Genomic DNA, 7,499 nt, shown 5'->3' on the forward strand with positions numbered 1-7,499 from the left:
GAAGGGGGATCGATAAAAGATATTTTCTTCTTATTCTCTGGATAGCGCTGGACTCCCGCAGAACAAAATATTCAAACCGAAAGGCTAAATTAAACATATATTTAACAAGAAATACGTCAAATAAACGTTGTTACTTTTAAATTTAAATATCATTAATTATTTTTATACATTAAATAAAAAATATAAAAACCGAAAAACGAACTTAAACCTTATATATTTTAAAAATACGACAAAAACCAAGCGTTTTTACTAATAACATTTATTTTTATAGTATAATGTATTTTTTACTTCTAGCATATTGATCTCCGCTATGATAGTACGTGTATAGAACTGACTTGAAATTTCTAAGTGTAGTACAACCTTGGAGGAACTATACCAACATACAACTAACCGTGCTGTTAAAAATTATATTGAGTTACTGTTTTCGAAACAGAATGATTTTGCCGGTTTTACGTTAACGCGTTTAATAACCATATCACAAATTGAAGGGAATGAATAAAATAGAACAACTGAGTAAGAAAGATCTATGAAAGCTTAACTTTATTTCTTTACATTTTCAGAAAAATGTCGCTAATGTTAATCTACGCCAACGATGAATTGCTCAATTGAGAAATGAGGTAACTGTGGAAAGAGGAAAATTTACGCAAATGCACAGCCGCGCAAATGGCCAATGAGAAAGTGCGTAAACGGAAACCGCGCAAATGGGAACTGCGCATACGGACCCAAATCGTTGAAATCAAAGAATCTAGTGTTGTTCAATTTGGTAAGAATCTCACAAAGAAAGTAAGCAAGCAGTTGACATTCTAAGTATTATTAGAAATTCTTTAAGTGCTTTTAAGTATATTCTGAATCAAATGAAGCTCAATCACAAACCCTGTAAAGCCAAACCACCTTATCTTAATGAAATATTTGGAAGAAAGAGTATGTGCTAAGAGTTTTAAGGAAATAACCTTTCTGTTCAACCAACCTTAATTGAATTTAAGTTGATTAGTCGGACAAGATTGTTTTTCTCACTGCGCAACGGAAGTTTTATAATATAAGAAGTCTGATGTAAATTTTTATTTAATTTGGTTCAAACATTTTTAATTGCGTCATCAACCACTAGACAGGGAATTTTGAGGAAATATACGACGTCAAAGGTATGTGGATGATGCGGAGGACATTTAAAAAGAAAACTCTTTATAAAGTTCCTTATCCAGAGGATTAGCGAAAATATTTACTATTAAAAAATTTCCTAAGCTATAATTTTCTTATAAAAGATTCTTTTAATCAAGGAATACAAATACGCGTTTTTCCGTACCAGCGTGAACAGAGGTCGGCGGATCAAATAACGCGAAAATTTAAATAAATCATAAAAATTAGTATCATTTGTTTTATACGAATAAATTATACGATTAAACAACGATTTAACATGCAAAATTAATCATTTTTATCGAAAAATTCTGAATAATTCTCGGTTATGGATAAATATAAACAATCGTATAATTTCTAATTTAAACGCCGACCTCTAACTGCGTGACTGAGAAAAATCATATCGAGATCACAACCTATTGGGTTAGAGTCCCAACGCCACTACCATGTTGTCAGAATTTATAGCCCGCTGTACCGGTAAAATCAAGAAACCACACCAGCGGAGGCCTATCATCAGAATGGCCTACGCCAGCGTCCACAAGCCCGGACAGGTGACAAAAACAGCAAGGGTAGCAGAACCCCACTAGTGGACTACCGACATATCAGGTTAATATTAAATTAGCTTATATAACGCAATTTTATTATAATTTATTTATTAATGAACCATTCGACACGGTAGGCTTCGATATTAGAGCCCATTACCTATTAGTCAAAGAGAAAATCGTCGTATTTGTTGACTATTTTACTAACGAGGAGTGTACCCGAGGTGTAAATCACCGATTTCGATGAAACTCGGGGGGTATGTAGACCTTGGGGTCAAATGAATTTTCACCAAGGGAAAAGTTACGCTGGGTTTCCGTTTTGCTATTGCAACCGAAAATGTTTCTGACAACTTAAAATCAAAAATCTACATTTAAAAAAGCATGGGATTTTCTCGGTTTCAATTTTAAAAACTCAAAAAATAAATTTAAATTTCAACTAAAATGCTAAATTTGAACAATTTTGGGTGAAATTCATCAAGTTTGGGTAAACTTGAGAAAAATTCATTGAATTTGATAAATAAAGGAATATTTTAAAATTTTACCTAAAGAGGGTATTGTCAAATAATTGGTTTTTGAAATTGACAAAAATTGGCTAAATTGACCAAAATTGGGTAAAAAGACCTAAATTGTTTAAAACTGGATACAATCGGGTTTAACAAATAATATTGTCTAAAATGGGTTAAAATGATAAAATTGGGGTAAAATGATAAAATTTTTAATAAAAATTCGTCCAAATGACAAAAATTGAGTAAAATTGTGTTAAAACAACTAATATCGGCTACAATTGGGTATAATGACCTAAAATGTTTAAAATTGCATTAAATCGTGTTAAACAACTAATATCGTCTAAAATGGGGTAAAATTACAAAATGTTGAGAAAATTGAGTAAAACAGCCAAAAATTAATCAATTTGAATAAAATTGTTATAATCCAACTACTATCGGATAAAATTAGGTAAAATGACAAAATTTGGGTAGAATTGTGTTAAAACTACTAATATCGGCTACATTTGGGTAAAACAGACAAACACGTAGCTAAAAAAGATTAAAATTTGGTTAAACAACCGGAATTGGGGTTAAATAAATGAATTTGACTAGAATCGCGATGAGTTAATTGAAATGAACGACATTGGATAAAAAGAGCAGTATTTACTTAAATTAAATAAGTTTAATTCAATAGTCAGGAATTTGGTGAAAATTAAGAAAATCGATATATATCATAATTAAATGTTTTTTAATACAACCACGCATTTCATTGAATAAAAGTGGCATTTACTATTCGTTATTTAAATAAATGATATTTAAATATCGCCGAGTTAATTTTATTCATGACTAAAAATAATATAAATCCGAGCACTATATTTAATCAAGTCGACGGAAAATACTATTTGTAATAGTTAGTATTAGTTAAATCCACAGTTTTAAATTATTCCTTTTCGGAATCCCAGATAGATTACTTAATAATAAAAATATCAAAAAAATTCTCTAATACCGTCAGTTTTCAAACAACTCTAGCTCCTGTAGTTTCAGAACGTAGTTTCTTTCGTCCCAGCATGTATCCCCTTTTATCCTGGCTTCTCTCAAAAAAAATCCAAAAATCTCAAATCAGTAGTTCTCGATCCTATTTATCTCCCACCACCCAAATTGTCAGCTTTATTATGTAATAACAAAGAACCAACTGCCCTCCTCGACAAGGCCATCATCTATAAAATCTCCTGTGAATGTGGTGATTATTACATTGGGCAATGCCGTCGCCCATTTCATCAAAGGCTTAAAGAACACAAAAATATAAACAACCCGTACAATAATTCTCCCCTTAGCGAACACCTTCGTGTTTTTGGCCATAATGCTAGGTGGGACTCAATAGACATACTAGCTCAACCTTAATTACATAAAACTCATTTTAATGTACGCGAATCTATCGAAATTTAAAAAAATAAATCTGCGCAATGTTTAAACCGTGACGATGGTCCCTTTAACTTATCCACGTTATCTCCACTTTTTAAATGTTTTTATGGTCCTCACCAATTCCTCCTCTCGCATATTAGCTGGGTTGTATTTCGGTGCCATTTCTTTTATTTTTGTTTGAAACTCTTTCGCAGAATCAGAAATTGCGCTTATATCTCTTATTCCTCTTTTGTTAATGAGAGTAGTAACCATTCGACTTGAAGTTCCGTGTCTTAATTTAAAATTTTTAACCCAGTGACGACTTGCGTTAAATTTGAAATTTGGGTCCTTAAAGGTGCGCGAAGCTTGGATTGCCTATCTTTGTAAATTCAAGTCACGAATACATTTGTACTCATTCCGTGCTTCTTCAATTCGTTCCAGTGTAACCTTGTCAATATAACAAACATTTTCGTATTTTGTTCCGCCAGAAGCAACTTGTTTTTCCCAGCGCATTTTGGATGCTTCAGTTCTTTATACCCTTTTGATTGTAGTGTTTTTATACTCCAATGTGGATTAGCAGCAATTATTTTTAGTATTTCTTCTTTTCGTTCAATTGTACAGTTGTCCGTTATTTCCGTCGGGATTTCCGTTCCATCGTCGTTCACCAGTTTTGGTTGACTGTAAAAAATCGAACCTTCGCTGCTAGTAGAAGTCTGGGAGCAGCTTGGTAATATAATTGAATGGCCAACTGTAGGTTAGATTAAATTATTTCATTTTTGGTAAATTACCAATTTTGCTTTTAAAAACTTACGAAAGAGTTCCTCTTCTTCTTGAAGAATATATTCTGATAATATTGTACACATATTGCTGAAAATCTCCTTTGCAAAGAGCTTCCCGTTATCATTGCAACCTAAGGTACTTTCAATATATGACGGAAATTCTATCGCAACGATTTATTTTAAATACTTAACAACGTTTAAAGGATTAATATCCATCTTGAAGACCTTATGACCAATAGGAATCTACGGATTCACCACTGGCAAAATGACCGACTGTCCACTTAAGGGGGAAGACTACAGTGGCCCTTGTCTATTTTCGCGCTATTTCAATTTCTTTTAATTTCGTATTTTAACTTGTTTAGTGCTTAAAATAATTTTGTCAATTTTATATTAAAAAATAATTAAGTTATTACGTTTTAATTCGGACCCCCGGGGCTAAACAAGTCGGGCAAGCGCCCAAACTACCCTTTAGTTAGGACCTTATATCTCGTTAACTATTAATATTATAAGTATCAAAATTATTTTAAGCGCTAGAGGAAGGTTCAGCCTAATAACAAAAATATAATTCAATTATGTAATTGTTAAAACAGAAACGTTCAGCTTGAACGAAAAAGAGGCTTTTACTGTATTCTTCCCCCTTAAGGAATTCGAACCAGACGACATTTGAAAAAATTAAAAGCACAAAGATCTCGTGCTTTTTCACGAGTCCTTCTAGCTCTAAAACAACAACAAAAATGAACCACGTGCCGTAAACGCGAGAAAAAGCGCGAGATAATTAATATTTTTATTTTTTTCAAACGTTTACTGCTAAACAAGGAAATAAATTCCATGTAAAAATTGACCAGGCGAAAAATGTCTAATTTTTAATTTAAATGATATTTTTTCTACAAATACATCAGGTTAAGAAACTAATTTTCTAAAATTTTGAGACTAAAAAAATTATTTTTGGATCTTTAATATGAATTTTTGAAATTCCTGACTATTGAATTAAACTTATTTAATTTAAGAAAATACTGCTCTTTTTATCCAATTTCGTTCATTTCATTTACCTCACCGCGATTCTAGTCAAATTCATTTATTTACCCCAATTCCGGTTGTTTAACCAAATTTTAATCATTTTTAGCTACGTGTTTGTCTGTTTTACCCAAATTTTTGTCATTTGGGTGAATTCTGAATATTTTACCTAAATATTATCATTTTACCAAATTTTATCCGATAGTAGTTGGATTAACACAATTTTCTCAAATTAACCCCAAAATTTTATAATTTTAACCCATTTTAGACGATATTAGTTGTTTAACACGATTTAATCCAATTTTAAACATTTTAGGTTATTATACCCAAAAATGTATCATTTTACCCAATTGTAGCTGATATTAGTTGTTTTAACTAAATTTTTGTCATTTGTACGAATTTTGTTTATTTTACCCAAATTAGACGATATTAGTTGGTTAAGCCCGATTGTATCCAATTTTAAAATATTCCTTTATTTATCAAATTCAATGAAGTTTTCTCAAGTTTACCCAAACTTGATGAATTTCACACAAAATTGTTCAAATTTGAACCCGAGAAAATCCCATGCTTTTTTAAATGTAGATTTTTTCATTTTAAGTTGTCAAAAACATTTTCGGTTCCCATAGCAAAACGAAAGCCCAGCGTAACTTTTCCCTTGGTGAAAATTCATTTTACCCCAAGTTCTACATACCCCCCGAGTTTCATCGAAATCGGTGATTTACACCTCGGGTACACTCCTCGTAAGTACGTGGAACTTGTACCGACCCGTCGGATTACGGCCGTAGTTTTTCTGATAGTCCGTGAGCCAGATGGGTGAAAATACGGTTTTCACTACCAACTCAACGCACCAAAAAGCGATTAATTTTCTGGTAGAAAAAAAAATATCGGGTGTCACGTTCTATCTGGTAGCTATCCAAGATGGCGACCTATTTAAAATGTCGGCGTACAGTTACATTACAAAGGCCGCTATTACACCTATTTCGTTGTTCTATACATCAATCGATATACAACATGGCGGCCCTAATTTCATGTTCAATAGCTTGCGCCATCTAGCGGGAAAAACAAGATTTTTCTTCCCTGTAAAACGACCTTTTGGTCGATTTATATTTAAGATATTGATAAGATTATTTTTTTTATGTCCACCTGTTAATTTACCCAGTTTAATATTTTTTTTAATATTACAATTACATTATTTTACCCCTTCTGGAAAACCGTTAGGGGGCGCAAAATAAAATTGCGATTTTCGCATAAATCTACATACGGCGGGCGCGACCACACCAAAAACAGAAGTAATTTTCTGGGAGAGGCCTATTTGAGATGACTGGAAACATCAGGTGTCGTGTTCAATAATAAAACTAATAATAATCAGCTAGGCTTCTCTGTTAGCTATCCAAGATGGCGACCTATTCCAAATAGATTAAAAAAGTCATATCTAGGCCGCTATTACACCTGTTGCTTTGTTCCACCTAGGAGCAACAAACACAAGGAGAACGCAGCTAGCCTTTAAACACGCTAACGAAGGGTTGTGTACGAATTTCATTGGACGAGCGTCACGAGCCTTTACGCTGAACGTTTTATGGGCGGGGGGGGGGAGACAATTTCCGAATTTTCCCCTTCCGACGGCAGCAGGCGCTAAAGCGTCTAGCCAATGAAAAACGTACACAAGAAAATCCACGACTTTTGACGGGTTGCGTTATCCTTGTGTTTGTTGCTCCTAGGTTCCACACATCATTCGATAGGAAATCATGGCTGCCCTTATTAAATGGCGTGTGACAATTTTTCTTTTCCTGCGCCATCTAGCGGGAAAAAGTTGAAAACCGGTTTTCCTTGGTGAAAAACGATCTGTTGAAATTGCGTTTTCACATAACGCTATGCTCATTCGCTCATGGTGACCCATAGGTGAGGGAAAGTTTATGGGTTGAATTTCCTCTATCTATCATTTTTTACTCGAATAAGCAGTACAACACTACCTTGTTTTTAAGGAATACAAACGGTAATAAACTTAATTTTTATCAGATTCAGAATCAGCGTCACTGTCTGTGACGAACATATTGATAGGTTTATTTATTTTATGTCCACCTGTTGAATTACCCAGTTAAAAATATATTTTATAATAAACTTTTAAGTTATAACAGACTTGGAATGTA

This window comes from Leiobunum rupestre, chromosome 2 (genome assembly GCF_980474605.1).
Source record: "Leiobunum rupestre chromosome 2, qqLeiRupe1.1.hap1, whole genome shotgun sequence".
NCBI lineage: Eukaryota > Metazoa > Arthropoda > Arachnida > Opiliones > Sclerosomatidae > Leiobunum > Leiobunum rupestre.